The sequence below is a fragment of the Bubalus bubalis genome, chromosome 13 (assembly GCF_019923935.1).
Source record: "Bubalus bubalis isolate 160015118507 breed Murrah chromosome 13, NDDB_SH_1, whole genome shotgun sequence".
In the NCBI taxonomy this organism is placed as follows: domain Eukaryota; kingdom Metazoa; phylum Chordata; class Mammalia; order Artiodactyla; family Bovidae; genus Bubalus; species Bubalus bubalis.
Window position 1 is genome coordinate 28,948,120 of NC_059169.1, and position 20,646 is coordinate 28,968,765.

The following is a 20,646-nucleotide window of genomic DNA, read 5'->3' on the forward strand; positions in this document are numbered from 1 at the left end:
CTTTTCTCATATTCTTTTCAGGAATATTCTCACATAGACGTCGATATATATTTGACACTGTAAAACTATTCTTCGATTATGACTAAGAATATAATGACAAAATAAGAAGGAAGGAGGGCTCTCAAACTCTTCCTTGTCCAGGCGTTGGTGATGGACAGGGCAGCCTGGCATGCTGCAGTCCATGCAGCTGCAAAGAGTCGGACATGACTGAGAGACTGAACTGATAAGACACTAAAAAAATGTTTGAATAAATAGGAACATGTTTTAGGAAACATAATTAAGACAAATAAATTGATACAAAATCTTAACCTCATACAGCAAAAGTACCTATAATATATTACAGAGTTAAGATACACTTTTAACAACCACAGAGATTTAGCATCTATAATTCTCATATATTAAAGATGATATATAGTTTTCTTTTCCTTTGTTTTATAAAATTCAATTCATTCACAATGAAAAAAAAATTATTTGAGAGCAAACATCTCCCTCTTCTGGAATTTTTATTAAATTCAGGAATCTAAGGCTTTTATTGGAAAAACTATTTCCCAATGTGAATATATGTGAAAGCATCAATATGTTTTAAATATAACTCATTAACTCTATGAAATTCTATGCAATGTAGATAAATCCATTTTTTCTTTCTTTGCCCTTAATCATTTTATTGTTTTAGGAATATTTAAACTGAACTATAAAAATAATATTTGCCTGTTTATATTTTAAATTTTTATCACACTCATGGTCTTTATTATGTTCTCTTTAAATTTTCATAAAGTGATATTTATTTAAATAAAGCTCATCCAATTCTACAGTACTTTTTTTTTTCTGCAAGTTTTACTGAGATATTTTAACACAGAACTGTATATATTTAAGATGTACAGCATAATGACTTGTGGGTATTACAAGTCTAAACTTATACTTCAGATAATAAAAGATCAAGGCTATATAATCTGGGAGCCATTTACCTTACCTGAAGTCAGTGAATATATTGCTTTGATGGTTGCTTTACTAACAGTAATTCCTCTACATGTCTGTTAATCTCACAAACCTTCATTATTAATTACGTCTCCAAGTAAGGATTTGCTTCAGTGTTTCAGTGTATTTATTTAGGCAGTTTCCGCTTACTCAGAAGCATATAAAATTGTTTGTTTTCATTTGTCTGTCATCTGATTATTTTGTGATTGTGGAGCTTATCTCATAATACCAGAACTGTCATATATCTGGAACAGAAATATGCTTATTTTTGCTTTGAAAAGGTAACTTTGGTCTCTATAAGGAAGATGAACTGTGTTAAGATTTGAGGCAGGTGACTCAATGGACATGGGTTTGGTGGACTTCGGGAATTGGTGATGGACAGGGAGGCTTGGCATGCTGCGGTTTCATGGGGTCGCAAAGAGTCGGACACAACTGAGCAACTGAACTGAATTGAAGAAGTTGGGTAGCTACTGTAACAGCCTAGGTTCTTACCTGATAGAAATAGCTTAAAATAGCATGAAAGAAGGTGGGAAAAAATTAATGGATATATACTGGATATAGTTATGATTATGGAATCAGCTTAACAAAAAAATAAGAAAAGAAATATGATGGTGATCTTCTTGGGGTTTGACTTCAACAACTATATAGATGGTGGTACAATATTTTAAGAATGGGAATACAGAGAGTCAAAGATTTTGTGGGACAGATACACATGAGACCCCCAAACACACTGTAGCAATCTCTTCAGCATCTTCTGTATTGAAATTTTAGTGTATGCTTTAGACCACAGGAAACCTAATCTTTGAGGATAAGCAAACATGCAACATGCATCTTTTACTGTGGCTTCTATGAAAAATCTAGCTCAGAATTTGATATGAAGAAACAAACACATATAATACATTAGTAGCATTATCAAGCATCATTAAGGATTAAAATTTTAATCTACAATTCTATTGGAGCATAGCTAAACTTTATTAACACATGAGTGTATATTTCTGTAACATAAATATCAGTAGAAAATTATATAATCTTTTCAAAATATATTTATGATTTATACCTAAATGCAATTGGTACTGTTCTTAATTAGATGTAGACTCAAAGAGTGATGAATACATGTTAAGCACAGATACAAATAGAACAGGGTAACACTGATTGACAATAAGACCTCTACTGTCTTAGCTTGGGATCTTGTACAAAGGTTATAAGACATGAGGACTTTTTTTTTTTTTGTCTGAAATTACTCACATGTCTAGCAGATGTACCTCCATGTGAAGTAAAGAATTTGGCATTAAAAAATAATTCTTTCATCCTTCTAAGTTTGATTTGAATTTGTGTCCTGTTTCATATTTAATAAATATCTCCAAGCTCTGAATCACTCTGACATTAAAAAGTGATAAAAACAAACTCAGGTAACTTTTATTAAAAATACTAAATTAGACTACCAGCTAGCTAACAGAGACGTCCAAATGAGACTTATATTAGACAATAAAAAGACTAATTGGGAAGCCCTTATGAAGTATATAAGAAATATATTTTTAAATATTCTATTGAGACAGTGTAGGGAATTATTTGTATAATTGATGAAAGTAAAAGAGTGAATAATTTGGCTTAAAACTCAGCATTCATAAAAGTAAGATCACGGCATCCGGTCCCATCACTTCATGGCAAATACATGGGGAAACAATGGAAACAGTGAGAGACTTTTTTGGGGGGTGAGGGCTTCAAAATCACAGCAGATGGTGACTGTAGCCATGAAATTAAAAGACATTTGCTCTTTGGAAGAAAAGTTATGACCAACCTAGGCAGCATATTCAAAAGCAGAGACATTACTTTGCCAACAAAGGCCCATCTAGTCAAAGCTATGGTTTTTTCAGTAGTCATGTATGGATGTGAGAGCTGGACTATAAAGAAAGCTGAGTGCTGAAGAATTGATGCTTTTGAACTATGGTGTTGGAGAAGACTCTTGAGAGTCTCTTGGACTGCAAGGAGATCCAACCAGTCTATCTGAAAGGAAATCAGCCCTGAATATTCTTTGGAGACTAATGCTGAAGCTTAAACTCTAATACTTTCACCACATCAATACTTTGATGATAAGAACTGACTCATTTGAAAAGATCCTGATGCTGGGAAAGATTGAAGGTGGGAGAAGGGGATGACAGAGGAAGAGATGGTTGGATGGCATCACTGACTTAATGGACATGAGTTTGAGTAACTCCGGGAGTTGGTGATAGACAGGGAGGCCTGGCGTGCTGCAGTCCATGGGGTCGCAAAGAGTCAGACATGACTGAATGACTGAACTGAAATTACTACATGCATGCAAAGTATGATGTTTATTACTTTTAAAAAGTGGAAATTTAAATTATTTTAAAGCAAACCTTGATTTAAAGAAAATCTGAAAAATGAAGGTAGAAATTTTGCAATTCACCCAACTAACTATCTCCTTGCACTTACAGGGTATGAATTTAAAAACGTGTCTATTCTGTTCCATTAAAGTGAATATACATTGGTAGTCAATTGCTAAGTATGCCCAGCAATGTCCTTGATCAAAATATTACACACATACATCAGAGTAAGCAAATACCATGTAAAGGAGACAAGACAAAAAACTCTATCTAATAAGAAATAGCAGGTCCTTATCAATTTCAGATAATCTACTTCTGCTTCATTGAAGACTCTAAAGCCTTTACTTGTGTGGATCACAACCAACTGTGGAAAATTCTTAAAGACATGGGAATACCAGCCCACCTTACCTGTCTCCTGAGAAGCCTGTATACAGGTCAAGAAGCAACAGTTAGAACCTTACATGGAACAAATGACTGGTTCAAAATTGGGAAAGGAGTATGACAAGGCTGTATATTGTCACCCTGTTTGTTTAACTTCTATGCAGAATATATGTGAAATACCAGGCTAGATGACTCAAAAGCTGGAATCAAGACTGCCTGGAGAATATCAACAACCTCAGATATGCAGATGATAGCACCCAAATGACAGATAGTACAGAGGAAATAAAGGGCTTCTTAATGAAGGTGAAAGAGGAGAGTGAAAAAAAAAAAAAAAAAAAAAGGCTTAAAACTCAACATTCAAAAAACTAAGAACATGACATTTAGTTCCATCACTTCATGGCAAATAGAAAGGAAAAAAGTGGAAGCAGTGGTAGATTTTTTTTTTTTTCCTTTGGGCTTCAAAATCACTGCAGATTATGACTATAGCCATAAAATTAAAAGACACTTGCTCCTTGGAAGAAAAGCTATGACAAACCTAGACAGGGTATTGAAAAGCAAAGACATCACTTTGTCAGCAAAGGTCCATATAGTCAAAGTCATGATTTTTCTAGTAGTCATGTATGGATGTGAGAGTTGGACCATAAAGAAGGCTGAGCACCAAAGAATTGATGCTTTTGAATTCTGGTGCTAAATAAGACTCTTCAAAGTCCTTGGAGAGCAAGGAGATCTAATCAGCCAACCCTAAAGGAAATTAACCCTGAATATTCATTGGAAGGACTGATGTTTAATTTTAAGCTCCAACACTTTGCCCACTTGATGCGAAGAGCCAACTCATTGGAAAAACCCTGATGCTGGGAAAGACTGAGGGCAGGAGTAGAACGGGGTGAGAGGATGAGATGGTTGGATAGCATGACCGACTCAATGGACTTGAGTTTACATAAAATCCAGGAGTCAGTGAAGGACAGGAAAACCTGGCATGCTGCAGACCATGGGATCACAGAAAGTCGGAAATGACTTAGTGACTGCATAACAACAATTGAAGGTAGTCGAAATATGTGATGAATAAGATAGAAGATCCATCAGAAGCAGCAATCTAAAATGGAATTATACAATGAACTAAAATAGAAATATGCACTCAATGCATATGTGCTGAAAAAAATGACTCACCCAGAGGATGAAGTAACATTACTATATAATGTATAGATAAATTATATAAGAAAGCCAACATATTTTATTTAGTATATTCCACATACAGTCATACTGACTCAGGCCTCAGAAAAATGATTATTTTTTCAGTCACTAAGCCCTGTAGTTCTACGAAATTATTTTATAAATTTATTGCAATTATTCAGATACTTTTCAACAATAAACCTAATAATGTATTATTCTTCAAAAATACACTTTTGTTACGTTTATATATATATATACGTACATGATTATGCTAAATGCAAATTTGAAAGTGTTACTATTATTCAAAAGAGACCATACATTTGTTAAAGAATGGATAAAAAGATATATGGAGATTAGAGATGGTTTGTAATAGTTACTCTTTGAACCATAAGCATAACATAATTTAAGATTTAAAATATCCTTTACTATATGGGTAATCATTTCTCATAAGCCTATAAATCACTTCCAAATAATCTAACACTTTTATTGACTTTCATGAGGCTACACAGATATTTTACAGTCTATTTTAGGTCAGTAAGTGACAATGCTTGGCAACTGCAGAATGGAAAGTTTTCCCTAATTTTTAGTTTATTTTATATGTTTTCTTACAATAGTAATCAGAAAATATCAAGACATACCAGCAGCTAAATTACCTGTAGAAATAGATCAGGTAAAAACTGGCAATATAAGAATGCCATCAAAACAGATTGTACTAAATTCATATATTTTCAACAATATAATCAGAGTATTTGTTGAGCATTACTTAAAAAATCTTTCCAATAAAATATAGAGATATTGTAAAACAGATTTACTGTCACATGATTAAATAATATAGCTACATATTTTAATTCTGAAATAATTTTGATATATATATTAAAATATATTATTATCATATCTTTCATCATAAATATATATGATACTGAAGCTGAAGCTCCAATACTCTGCCCACCTGATGTGAATAGTCCACTCTGGAAAAGCCCCTGATGCTGAGAAAGATTGAAGGCAAAAGGAGAAGAGGGTAGCAGAAGATGGGACGGTTAGATGGCGTTACTGACTCAATGAACTACAATTTGAGAAAACTCTGGGAGATAGTGAAGGACAGGGAAGCTTGGTGTGCTGCAGTCCTTGAGTTTGCAGAATTGGAAGGACTGATGCTAAAGCTGAAGCTCCAATAATTTGGTCACCTGATGCAAAGAGCCAACTCATCAAAAAAGACCTTGATGCTGGGAAAGATTGAAGGTAGGAGAAGAAGGGGATGACAGAGGAAGAGATGGTTGGATGTCATCACCAACTTAATGGACATGAGTTTGAGCAAGCTCTGGGAGTTGATGATGAACAGGGAAGCTTGATGAGCTGCAATCCATGGGTCACAAAGAGTTGGACAAGACTTATGGACTGAGAAGGCACACACACACACAATTTAGAGAGCTTGCAAAACCATCCTATAATTCTCAAGACTCTTTGCTATGAGTCAGTTCAGTTCAGTTCAGTCACACAGTCGTGTCCGACTCTTTGCGACCCCATGGACTGCAGCACACCAGGCCTCCCTGTCCATCACCACTCCCAGAGTTTACTCAAACTTACGTCCATTGAGTCAGTGATGCCGTCCAGTCATCTTATCCTCCATCGTCTCCTTCTCCTCCCTCCTTCAATCTTTCCCAGCATCAGGGTCTTTTTAAATGAGTCAGCTGTTTGCATCAGGTGGCCAAATTATTGGAGTTTCAGCTTCAACATCAGTTCTTCCAATGAACATTCAGGACTGATTGCTTTAGGATGGACTGGTTGGATCTCCTTGCTGTCCAAGGGCCTCTCAAGAGTCTTCTCCAAACCACAGCTCAAAACACCACAGTTGCTATGACTAGGTTGAGATAAATGAATTGATGGCTTTACCAATTTTACAGTAACTTGTTTCAATAAACTCTGCTTCAAGTTTCTGATTATCAGCACAAGGGCAATCAGAACATAATTTACTGAAATTTTACATTTTTATAATTGTTAAATCAGTTTAATATATGTAGGACAATACAAGGACATTTGCAATACATATTTATGATTGTCAGTTATTATAGTTTATAATCTTTTGTAACAGAGTTAAATGGCTTTATCTGTCAGAAAGAAGGAAAAATGATTTCTTTCTTTCAAGTTTGAAAATAGCATCTTATGAGGCAAAGCACAAGTACTTTGAAACAGTTTGAAGGAAGTTTTAATTTGTATGGGAAAGAAGCATTTTATTTTATTTTTGTGTTTTGTCTTTTTTTATTGTTAGATGATAAATCCTCATAATACCAATAAGCTGTTTCCTACTTTTAATAAAGTACTTCACTAAAAGTATTAAAAACGACTTCTGTTTTCTCAAGGTGAGAGAGAATAATTGACTTTTATTTATTTTTTTTTGCTTTTGAAATAAGAAAATATTAAGCAAGTGGGCCAATAAAGAGATAGAGTCTACCTCTAATTAGAAAAAGATAGTGGAAAGATAGTGGGAGAAAAAGTAAAACAACAAGAAAAAATGTCCCTGGTCATGAAGTGAGACTGCTATTGTACATATTTTGCTTATGGGATAATCAGTGAAATCTGCACATGAGGTCACGAGGAAAAAAGTTGAAGTACAGAAAGTTTACATAGTATTTCATGATCACAACTTTATTAATCCAAAGAGCTGAGGGAAATTGCAACATGCTTCCACTGAAAACATTGGATAGAAAGATTTTTGTTCCATTTTGCCTTTTTTACTTGGTTTTTTAGTCTGCTTGTAATTCAGTGGTGAATTTTCTTGCTATCAATGTCCAGAAAATAATTTTAATGTAATGGCTGGCAGGAGCATTTGATTTACACTTATGCATCACAACCAAGCTAGAGATATGCTTTCTAGTACTGGGAGAACCCAAATAGAATAACATTTTGCCCAAAGAAAGATGTTTGCAGACTTTATTAGGAAATTATTTCTGCAGATCCTAGTAAGATATTGGTACACTTATTGATAATTCCGAGTAGAAATGGCTACAGTGAAGGACACTTCCTTTGTATCCTTGTATCCTGGGCTCACTTTGTTCTGTGCTCTCATAGAAATTAACACCACAGGTCACATTTGATCTTTCAGATTGTGGATACTTCTGAGATGTTTGTGTCTCAGGTTAAAACAGGATTCCTTTAATGTCACAGACTTAGTTTTATTCATCTATACACATTTGTCACCTAATACACTATATTTCAGATTTTTAGAGATCAAAATATTTAACCAATTTACCCCATCTTTATGTCACTCTTTTGTGCCACTGTATAGATAAACGTGCCACTGTGAAGATAAAAATATGAGATTACTCCATATATAGGTAGACAGAATCTAATAGTATGCTCTAATTTGCACTAAAATGGTCTTAAAGGACTAGATAGCTGTAATACCTCTGAGATGAACCCCTAAATTGAAAGCCATAACCTAAACAACACAGTAATGTTAAATTCAGTGACTTTGTGAGAAGATCTTTTAAAAACCATAAAAACATTTCAAAGTCAGTGGTATAGTGATTCGGTTTTCACTAGAGGCTTCTTCCTGCTGGCCACACCTCCAGGGTGTGTGTTCATCTAACTAGCTACAGTTCCACATGGTAGGAACTACCCTGGCCCTGGGATGAAACATTTTCCATTTTGGACCCATTGCCCTCAGTACAAGGTTTTCTTTTCCACACTGGTGAACCCATTCAGCCTCATGGAACCACCAGAGACTCAATACAGTACTGATAATACTGTTCAAGTTCTATTGTCTGGGAACCCACCTAAGTGCTTCTGGCCATAGGATGCCATATTATTAACACAGATCTTATTTTTTAAAGTATAGGCAGTAAAAAGTAGAGGCAAAAATTCATGTTTAATATATTAAAAATATATAAGGTCATCTTGATAAGTATACACAACATGCTATGTGAGTTATGCTTTACATAAGAAACTGTACTTCTTATGAAGAAATACTAATGCAGACATAAAGCAAAAAGAAAGTCTAATCAACTGATTTCATGACTTAGTTTCTTTGATAAATCCAATTCCATTTTATCTCCTTTAAAACAAAAAAATAATCATGTATCCTACATCCTCTGTAACTTTACTCATTTGTCTATCCCATTACAAAACAAATTTTTTACCAGCAGTATGCTCACTCAAGCCAGATAGACTTTTTTAGGTACTCTATACATAATTATTTAATCATTCAGCATGCATCAAAAAATTAAACTAAGCATAACCTTAATTTAGATGGTTTACAGATCAGCTTCTTAGAAATCCAGGACAGTAAATACCATCCAGTCCTCAATGATATTTAAAATTATTTGCCAAGTTTTGCTTATATTTCACATTAGCAGATACTCTTTATTTTAATACTTACATGGTATAACTTTCCCACTTTCCACAATGTTTGCGGTGAGAAGACACGTTGTTTAGGTTATTTCTTAACTGGCAATCTCATCAAATAACTTGCCATTTATATTTCCTAGGCTAGTTTGGCAGGCCATAATCTGTGTTAATTTTATCAAATTTGTTTTAACTGATTAAAATATTATATAACTATTCAGAGAAAGGAAAATGATTTACTGAAGCATTAATTTAAAATTGAAGTAAATGTTTTTAGAGAAAGATTATGTCTATGTAAATAATTTTTAATTTTTAATTGTTTTATTTATATTTTAATAATTTTAGATAAAAGGACAAAATAGCAATTTTCAATAATGGTTGGAAATAATCTACTGGGCAGCATAAAAGCAAATATAGTAAAAGATAATTCACTATGCCAAATTAGCCTCTCAATCTCAGATACCTCACTTCAAAAACTGAAGGAGATAATACATTTCTGAAGTCAAATCCATGTGTAAGGTATAAAAAGCCAATATGTAAAGTTTTATGCCTTTTTAATTGTTCATTTCTGACAACTTCACCCTGTTTGAGGGATATAAAAATTCCCTGGAAGAAAAGATTTGCTCTTTGATAGATTAATTCAAAATTATATTAAAAATAATTAGCAATACATATTTAAAAATATTTACAAGGCTTCTGGAAGTCTATCTTATTAAGATATTGCAATTAAGATTGATTAGCTATGAGTATAAACATCTATGAAAACATGAGGATGCTCCCTTAAAACAGGATGACTGTCAATCTTAAACTGTGGTTATGATTTTTAAAAACAGATTGCATTAATTTCCTAAAATAATTTTGCCTTCTCTATAAATAATCAGAATGAATGCATTAAGATGGGGAAGCAGTGGAAACAGTGTCAGACTTCATTTTTTTGGGCTCCAAAATCACTGCAGATGGTGACTGCAGCCATGAAATTAAAAGACGCTTACTCCTTGGAAGGAAAGTTCTGACCAACCTAGATAGCATATTCAAAAGCAGAGACATTACTTTGCCAACAAAGGTCCATCTAGTCAAGGCTATGGTTTTTCCTGTGGTCATGTATGGATGTGAGAGTTGGATTGTGAAGAAAGCTGAGCGTCCAAGAATTGATGCTTTTGAACTGTGATGTTGGAGAGGACTCTTGAGAGTCCCTTGGACTGCAAGCAGATCCAACCAGTCCATTCTGAAGAAGATCAGCCCTGGGATTTCTTTGGAAGGAATGATGCTAAAGCTAAAACTCCAGTTAAAACAACCATGGTAAAACTAACGTAAACATTTTTTTTTCATCTTATAATTCTAAATAGGCAAATAAAGTATAGGCAAAAGCCTTGATCTTAGCATAAATTCATTGGACATAAATACAAAGAAAATATATTAATTTTGTGGGGGTTTTTTGCAACAATTTCAGTGAAAGTTTGATTCTCAGAGGAGAAATGTATGAATAAATGAATATGTAGTGACCATGAACTATGGAATCTTAAGAAATTCAATATTCTATTTTCGTTTCATCAGTGTAAAATAATTCTGAAATAGTCATAAACCAGTATATGTGTGAAGTAAACTGCAAAGTACACAGGTATTCCTAAATGTCTATTTTCTTAACCAACTTATAAGTTCATTTCCATTATTTAATTACTTAATTGTTCAAACATGCAGCCTATCAAAATACAGATAGTCAGGGTCTGCTACAAACTAAGGCTTGTGACCCTCAAAATTCATGGGTCATGAGGACATAATTTTAGGAAGGGCATAAAATAGAGCCCAGAGAGCCCCTTCATTCCTTTAACCAGGTGAGGACACAGGGATAAGTCAGCCATGTATCTAGAAGGCTCACACTGGACACCAAATCTGCCAGTACCTCAAGCCTGGGCTTCCCAGCTTCAAGAACAGTGAGAAATAAATTTGCTTATTGCCATCACTCTGTGGTACTTCCGTTATAAAAGCCCAAACAAACTAAGACCGGATCTTGGTATGTATATGTACAATTCCAAAAATCCACACAAGGATAGCATACAGCTTAAAACTGTAAGAAGACTGCAAAGTCTTGCAAGGAAAAATAGAGGTATAGCATGGTATGGTTTTCTTCCTATCTCAACAAAAATGTGAAAGAAAGTTTAAAGAAAGTAAATGAGATGAAAATTTGGGGACTTGTTTGATCTCTCTGACGGAGATTATTTTCTCTAAAATGTAAATCCTTTTTGATATTGAGAAGGAAGCTTTCAGAGATTGACATGTCATTTCAAGATGCTAACCAGAAATAGCACCTTTCAGGTTACATTTCTAAATTGATTATACTTTGCTTGGCAGTTGAGAACTGGCCTCTATGTTCTAACTCTCTAATTACTTTATGACAGTGTTACATTATTCTAGTGTTCTGACTGCTTTTGTCATTAGATTAACACTTTCAGCAAAGGATTAGATTAAATGATTAAGTTAACATTAATTCCAGTGTCATAAAAGATAGTTCTGATAAAATGAAACCAAATATATATGCATTAAAGCACATACAAGGAAGAAAAACTAATACTCAGTTTTTTTTGTTGTTTTTTTTTAATTTAATTTTATTTTTAAAGTTTACAATATTGTATTGGTTCTGCCATATATCGAAATAAATCCGCCACAGGCATACATGTGTTCCCCATCCTGAACCCTCCTCAGTTTTAAATGTATTTAAAAATATACTCAGCAAATTTTATAATACAGTTAAAAATATATTGCCATTGTCAGATAATTAGGAGATTAAATTCTTAAGTTGGACTTTATTAATTAATTACACATTGTGCTGTGCTTAGTCGCTCAGTCCTGTCTGACTGTTTGCAACCCCATGGACTGAGCCTGCCAGGCTCCTCTGTCCATGGGGATTCTCCAGGTAAGAATACTGGAGTGGGTTGCCATGCTCTCCTCTAGGGGATCTTTCCAACTCAGGGTTCAAACCCAGGTCACCCTCATTCCAGGCAGATTCTTTACTGTCTGAAGCACCAGGGAAGCCCAATTAAACATTTTTAGTTATTAATTACACTAATGACTATAGTTGTAATCTCATGTTATATGAACATTTCAGAACTTGGCACTGTCAGCAAGATCAGATAAGGAATGATCAGTTTACTTGATCATGATGAAAAGAATCATTTTGATCCAAGCAAATCAGTGAAAGAAAGGAAATGCTATTATTGCTATTGTCAATAAAAATTTATTTTATAAGCATTCTACTATTTTGACTGCCCCGTAAAAAAATTGTACCTGCTTATAACTAAGAATGATTTAACATTTTTCTGAGATTTTTCAGAAAAATTTATTTTTTGCAGTAGGTTTGAAATATGGGACCGTCTAATATTTGGCTACTTTGAGCATATATTTGTAACTAACTGTATATGGTATTAAACAAATACAATTAGCTTTTCAGAAATAATCTTTTAAGTCACTCCATCACACTACTAAAACACTGAACTGAGCAAATATACAGAGTCCTGATTCAGTAAGTTGTCACAATGTATTTTATCTCTAACACAGAGAACTCTGAAAAGTTTTTAACTTGTATATATGAGTTATTTCCATTATATGTTATCTGACCTTGATTCCTTACTGCTATAATGATAAATGTAGAAAAACCCAGCCAACTGAAACAGGAAGCAAACAAAATGTAATTTGTAAAAATATTTTAAATGTAACATTCATTGGGAGAAATCAAAGAATAAATTTGATCATGTAAAAAGAAATATACTGATGAATCTATATGCAGGGCAGCAATGAAGACACAGACATAGTGAAACAGATTTATGGACACAGATTTATGAAAGGAGAGGATGGGACAAACTGAGAGACTAGCATAGAGACACATGCATTACCATATGTAAAATAGATAGCCAGTGGGAATTTGCTGTATGACCCAAAGAGCTCAAACCTGGTGCTCTGTGACAACCTAAAGGGATAGGATGGGGTGGGAGGTGGCAGGAGATTCAAGAGGGAGGAATATATGTATATGCGATGGCACCCCACTCCAGTACTCTTGCCTGGAAAATCCCATGGATGGAGGAGCCCGGTAGGCTGCAGTCCATGGGGTTGCTCAGAGTCGGACAGAACTGAGAGACTTCACTTTCACTTTTCACCTTCATGCATTGGAGAAGGAAATGGCAACCCACTCCAGTGTTCTTGCCTGGAGAATCCCAGGGACAGGGGAGCCTGGTGGGCTGCCGTCTATGGAGTCGCAGAGTCGGACACGACTGAAGCGACTTAGCAGCAGCAGCAGCAAGGCTGATTACTGCTGATGTATGGCAGAAACCAACACAATACTGTAAAGCAATTATCCTGCACTTAAAAATAAATAATTAAAAAAAGAGAAATATGTGTATATCCTGAAAAATAGAAAAGGTTTTACTTTAAGAACTTTTCACTAACAAATATTTTTTGCAGTGTTACTGTGAAATCATTACTGCACATAAACTTTTGGGTTGTCACAAGGAATCATATATTCTTTAAAATACTATTTTATGAGAGTGCTCCTAAACTCATCCTTGTTTGTGGGAATAAACTGAATTTTAGTGTAATTTTTTACTGCAAAAACTGTATGCAAGCTATTACTATATCTCACAGAATTCAGTCACTATAACTCATATATGGAGAAGCTTGCACCAGAAGATAAGCACTATTATATTTTTTTTGAAAGCAAAACAACTAACTTTCAGGACCATTTTGAATAGATACTTTATCTATATTTTCTTCTGTGATATAGATTATCCAAGAGACTCACTGACAGGAATAAATTCACATATCAAGTGATAGATTAAATTGTTATATCATAAGCTGCCTAGAGCACATTAAAATCGTGTGCTGTTATTTCATTATGTATAATATATTTGAGAAAACTGAGGGTCGGTAAAACTGCTTCTCTAGTCTACTTTTATCTCATTTTCTTACTTACATTATGAGCATTTTTTTTTTGACAGATTACATTTTGGGGTTGAAGAGAAATAAATGTTTATAAAAATATTTTGTAAGAAATGAGATACTTTTTTTTTTTTTAGCTTTCTTATCCTGCTGTGTTGTTTTTTTTTTTTTTTTTCCATCTCCACTGACATTTTTTGATGTACATCCTTCATAAAAGTAAGTGAAACATCTCTGGACCAGAAAGGCAGTGGCATAATTCAAGGGAGTAGGAAGACTGATGGATACTTGATGAGGGGCTGGAAAAGGAGTAGAACTTTGGGTTAAAGCAACACCCAGAGGCCACATTGTTTAGAACTTCAGCAAGAGTACATTCAGTTATTCAATAAATATTTATTAACTGCTTGCTATATGCTAGGCCCTCTACTAAGAACTCGATTTTGTCAAAGAGACAAGAAAGAGAAAATCTCTGCCTTGTGAATCTTGCTAAAATAGTTTTCAGCAAAGAGTATCGCTTTAGTTTGTGTGGAGAACAGAAAGGTGGACAAGATTGTACCTAGGAGTTATATCAGGCAGCTATTGAAATACTTTTGGCAAGAGATAATGATAAATTGAACAACTGTAAAGGTAGTTTGGCAAGAGTTACAAAAATTTGCTCATTGTGAACTCCATCTGAGGAGTTACTGAAATAAACAATATAAATATATTCTAAGTACCGAGAGTATAACTTGTAGGAGAAGATATCATGTATAGAATCATTCAGTTCAGTTCAGTTCAGTCGCTCAGTCGTGTCCGACTCCTCGCGACCCCATGAATCACAGCACACCAGGCCCGACTATTATTAAATGTTATGCAGTTATTTGAATGCTTCTAAAGAACTGTGTATATTATCAAAAATTTCAAATGGACTGACATTAAGTTTTCCATACCATTTCCATTTCTTAAAACTCCATTGTAGTTGTACATAGCCTGAACATCTTCCAGGGTATAAAATGACTAGAAATAATAGAAAAAATATACATTCTTTTGTAATGTAAAACTGAGTTCCTATGAAAGTAAGTGATTATTCCAAGACTCAAAACAAAAAAAGTTCCTGGAATTCAGATAATCCTGACTTGAAGCAATAACTCAGTTGAGAGAGAAAGGTTGTTCCTGGGCTTACTTACAATACAATCACATAAATTCTAAAGCCTTCCTTAGGGTGAGACTTAGCATTGAGTCAGCTGTAGATAGCAGCTGATTCTAAGAAACCCAGATGGTCCATAGACTACAAATTTGCACCCTTATGTACGTGGGTATTACTCCCCCAAAAACAGAAGAAAAAAAGAAAAATGAAGAAAAGGAAATGTTAAAAATAAATACTTAAATGCCAGTATTTTGTTAGAGAGGATAGGTCTTCAGGATTCCTTTTCGGGAAAGAATGTACATAAAACTATCAAGGTTAACTATCGCAAGAGTAGCAATAGAAACTACTCTTAAATCTTGGTAGGAAAACAAATCCAACTGAAGTAATTTCACAGTAAGCAAGACAATTCTGAAAAATGAAGAACAGAACCTAGATGCTTACTACCAAACACGCTATGATATGCTGGAACTAAGCCTGAAAGTATTTGTAGAATTAGCTCATGAAGTTAAATGCTTAAGTGTAAATTCCTATTATTTCATACATGTTCTATTTACTTAAATTTTAATATAATTGTTTCTCAATATGTAAAATGAGTATTTGAAGTAGCATTTACCCTATAGAGGTTTGTGTGGAACAGTGCCAGACTCTAATAACTGATAAATGAATATATTATAATGTAATTAGTGTTAGTATATTAATTAGTGTGTGTCCAATCTGGAAAGAGGGACCATGCAATAATATAAAAATGGGAAGGAAAAAATAATTGAACTATATTAAGAATTTAGAGTAGTAAGTGATTGGCTGATGAGAATAGATCGAACTCTAAATACAGAAATAGCAAATATAAGGAACAGCCACTACATTGAAGGCTGAGATAAGCCCTGAAGAAATAAAATATGTCTCTGCTCCACCAAGACCAACATCCAGATTTTACTGAAAAGAGCACAAATATGAGTCACTGAGTGCAAATAAACATCATGCTTTGTGCTGGTAGAATGTGCCAGCTTGCCCTCCAGAGAGTGCTAGAAAACCGGCCTCTGGGGAGGTATTTCCATTAGAAAACCACCTAAAGGCTGCCATTGGAAGCTGCTGGGTGTGGTTGCTGCTGTTTTTCAGATACTAGAAAGTAGTGTGCAAGGCTGGTAACCTGGGACTGACCAAGCTGAAGTCACCACAGAAGCCAGGTGCTAGAGCCAGAAACAAGACCCTTATTTCCTTCTAGCTTTCTCTAGCGCCCTCTATTGACAAAAGGAACAATACATAATGAGTCCAGATCCATTTTCACAGAATAGGCAAAAAGGAAAGTCTCTTGACTTTCAGACACAATAAGTTGATAACTGATGACATTCAATTGAATAAAATGATGACATTCAATTGAATAAAAATATTCCACTGGCAGATAGTCCAAGTTGCTCTCAGGATGCAAGCTATATGCTATTAAAAAGACATCTCCCATTTATAACACATGTAAAAAGACATCTCCCATTTATAACCCGTTTATAACACATGTAACACATGTAAAATGTGATAGGTATTTTACATGTGTTATAAATGGGAGATTTATAAAAAAATAAAAAGCACTCCCCAGGATTCCTTAACCCAATTCCCAAGACTATGAACTTAATGAAATGGCATGCTTGTGATTATATTTCATGGAAAATTAGCTTTTGCGTACATCATTAAGGTTACTATTCAATTGACTTTGAGTTAATTAAAAGGGAGTTTATCAAAAAGGAGCTAATCTAATCACATGAATCTCTGAAAGCAGACTTTTTTGAGCAGGTGCAGAAGTCAGAAAGATTCTAAATATGAGAAAGCTTTATGTCTGAGTAGGATAGACAGGACATAGGAATAGGAATATATGAAGTCTCTAAGTCTTCTGATCATCAGTAAGGAAATAGGGAGCTCAAGCTACAAAAACAAGTCACTAACCTCAAAGAGCTTAGAAATGGATTCTTTCTCAGAACTTCTAGACAAGAACCAAACCTGACCAACACTTTGATTTCAGTTTTGTGAGAACCTTAGCAGAGAACCTAGTGAAACACATTTGTGCTTTTTTATAGACTATTTTTTAGAGCAGTTTTAGTTTAAAATATATTTATCAGAAGGCATAGAGATTTCCCATATAACTCCTGCCTCTACACACACAGAGCCCCTCTCTTTACAAATATCCCCCACTGGATTGTACATTTGTTACAACTGATGGATCTAAGTCAACACACCACTCTAACCAAAGTTCACAGTTTACATTATGGTTACAGAGTAATTTCACTGCCCTAAAATTCATCTATGATTCACCCATTTATATATCCCACCTCCTCAATCCCTGACAGTCTCTGATTTTTTTTTAATTTTGTCCTTAGTTTTGCCTTTTTGATATTATAGTAGACATATAATATGTATGTAGCCTTTTCAAATTGGCTGCTTTCACTTAATATTATGTGTTTAAATTTCCTCAGTGCTTTTACATGGCTTGATTCATTTTGATATTTGGCAAAACTAATACAATTATGTAAAGTTTAAAAAATAAAATAAAATTAAAAATAAAAAAATAAAAAAAATACATGGCTTGATAGCTCAATTCTTTTTAATGATGAGTATTTCCTTGACTGACTGTACAACAGTTTATTATTCCAGTCAACAACTGAAAGACATTTTGGCTTCTTCTAGGTTTTGGCGGCTACAAATGAGGCTTCTATAACAATCCATGTTCTGGTTTTTGTGTAGATATAAGGTTTTAACCCATTTGGAAAAACTAAGGAGCTGGATCACATGATAATATTGTTTAGTTCTGTAGGAAATTTCGAAACATTCTTCAAAAGTGGCTATACTATTTTGCATTTCCATAAGTGATAGGGTTCCTGTTGCTTCACATCCTCACCTGCATTTGGTACTGACAGTGTTCTGGATTTGGGCCATTCTAATAGGTGTGCATCTTGTATCCTCTGCTTAGTTGCTCAGTCGTACCCAAGTCTTTGTGACCCCATGGATTGTAGCTCACCAGGCTTCTCTGTCCATGGGATTTCCCAGGCAAGAATACTGGAGTGGATTGCCATTTCCTTCTCCAGAGGATCTTCCCTACCCAGGGATTGAATCCAGGTCTCCCGTATTGCAGGCAGATTCCTTACTGTCTGAGCCACTAGGGAAGCCAAAGTGAAAGTCACTCAGTCATGTCCAACTCTTTGTGATCCCATGAACCATACAGTCCATGAAATTCTCCAGGCCAGAATACTGGAGTGGGTAGCTGTCCCCTTCTCCAGGGGATCTTCCAAACCCAGAGACTGAATCCAGGTCTCCTGAATTGCAGGCAGATTCTTTACTGTCTGAGCCAGATTATTATTATTTTGTGTTTTTCTTATCACATATGATGTAGACCATCTTTTCATATTTCTATCTGTATATCTTCCTTAATGAGGTGTCTGTTAAGCTCTTTTGTCCATCTTTTAACTGATTAATTTACTAAATAGCTCTGTTTTACGAATTTTTTGTATATTTGAATAACTGTTTTTTATCAGACATTTTTTTTGCATATATTTTCACCCAGTTATGGCTTCCCTTTGTATTCTCTTGATTATGTCTTTTGTAGAAAACAAATTTTAAATTTTAGTGAAGTACAGCTTATCAATTCTTTATTTCATGGGTCATGGCTTTGGTACTGTAATTACAAAGTCATCATCAAACAAAATGTCACATGGATTATTCCTGTTATTCTCCAGGTCTTCAAGTGTGTAGTCCATTTTGAATAATTTTTGTGAAGGGTGTAAAATATTTGTCTAGATTCTTTGCTTGTTCAGCATTTAGGTGTTAAATTGTTCCAACATCATTTGTTGATTTATTGAACAGGCTATCTTCGCTCTATTGTATTGACTTGCTCCTTGTCAAAGAACAGTTGACTCCATTTATGTGGGTCTATTTCTGGGCTATATATATCTTTAACTTATATAGATCTTGTATGTATTTTTTGTTACCTTTTCTGCCTAACTACTTCATTTTTGGGAGGTACTAATGTGACTGTGATATATGATTATATATCTGAACTTTAGTGAGTGTGTGCTCAGTTTTTATCACTTCTAAGAAGGGACAGGATGGCTAGTGGGTGGATTTGGGCATTTTCTTTCTCCCTCATAGAAGAAGATAGAGGATTGAGATTGAGTATGTTCTCTGTTACATATGGAAGGATGAGGATGGGCATTTTTCTTCCTTTAGGTCAATTAGGCTCTGGTTATATAGCTTGAAGGAAGACCTTGTTAAGAAAGGAAGACCTAAAAAAAAAAAGAAAGAAAGAAAGAAAGGAAGACCTGAGGGAAGACCTTGTTAAGAAAGCAGAATGCTCTGAACTGGTATCAAAAGATACAGTTCCTTTCCCCCTTTCCCTCTCAGAAGCATGAAATTATTTTCCTCTGGTATCTACTGAAAGAATTAATAGAGCAGCAGCAAAAACATATATAAATTGTGTCACCTCTCAATGTCAACTGGGGAGCCCCAATGACTGGGCTCCCCAAGAGTTTTAAACTTCTGAGTTGCACACTCTGAGCCTCCAGCAATCCTTCAGTTACAGTCTATGTTTTATTTCTCAAGCTCTGGTTTCTGCAGAGGTGTTGGCTCATGTATTTCTGTTCTGTCAGATTGTGATTCTCAGATAGCTTCAGTTTGGGGTACAGGGTCTTGCCCTGTGAATTCACTGTTTATGAATCTAAGAAGAGTTGGTGATTTTTTTATTTGTTCAGCTTTTAATTGTTTGGTCAGAGTGGCAACTTCCAAACTTCTTACCTGCTGAACTAGAAATTCCCACCTGAACTTTCCTGACCCAGAGATCAAACCCAAGTCTGCATTGGCACACAGATTCTTTACCACTGTGCCACCTGGGAAGTCCTTTAAGAGTCATACTTAAATAAAAATTCCATGCATAACTTACTCTTTTCTGATATTTTCAGCATTTGCCCGAGTTTAAATTTTTCAAATTTTCTTAAGGACTGTACAGTAGGTAAACCAAATGCTACATTTAGATGAAAAACAGTGGTGATTATCCTATGTACACTTCTTTCCACTCACACATCTCCCTTGTGCTGTATGCATTAACATTTCCATATAGATTTTAATACTGGATATCAAATAGTACGCTCTCCTTTTATATTCTAATAACTCTCCCATATTAATGTGCATTCAATAGTTTCCATCCTGATTATTATGGATTCTATATATCTACAGGAAATAGAATATGGATTGATATAATTTGAAATAGATCAGATGACTTCATTGTCTATTAAAACTTCTTGTAATAGCAACTGTTAATCTAATCAGAGGCTACAAGAAGAACCAATGCATTCTATTGAGCAACACAGAGTATAAAAGAAACTTGCAGTGGAGGTAAGAGAATGCCTCATCTTT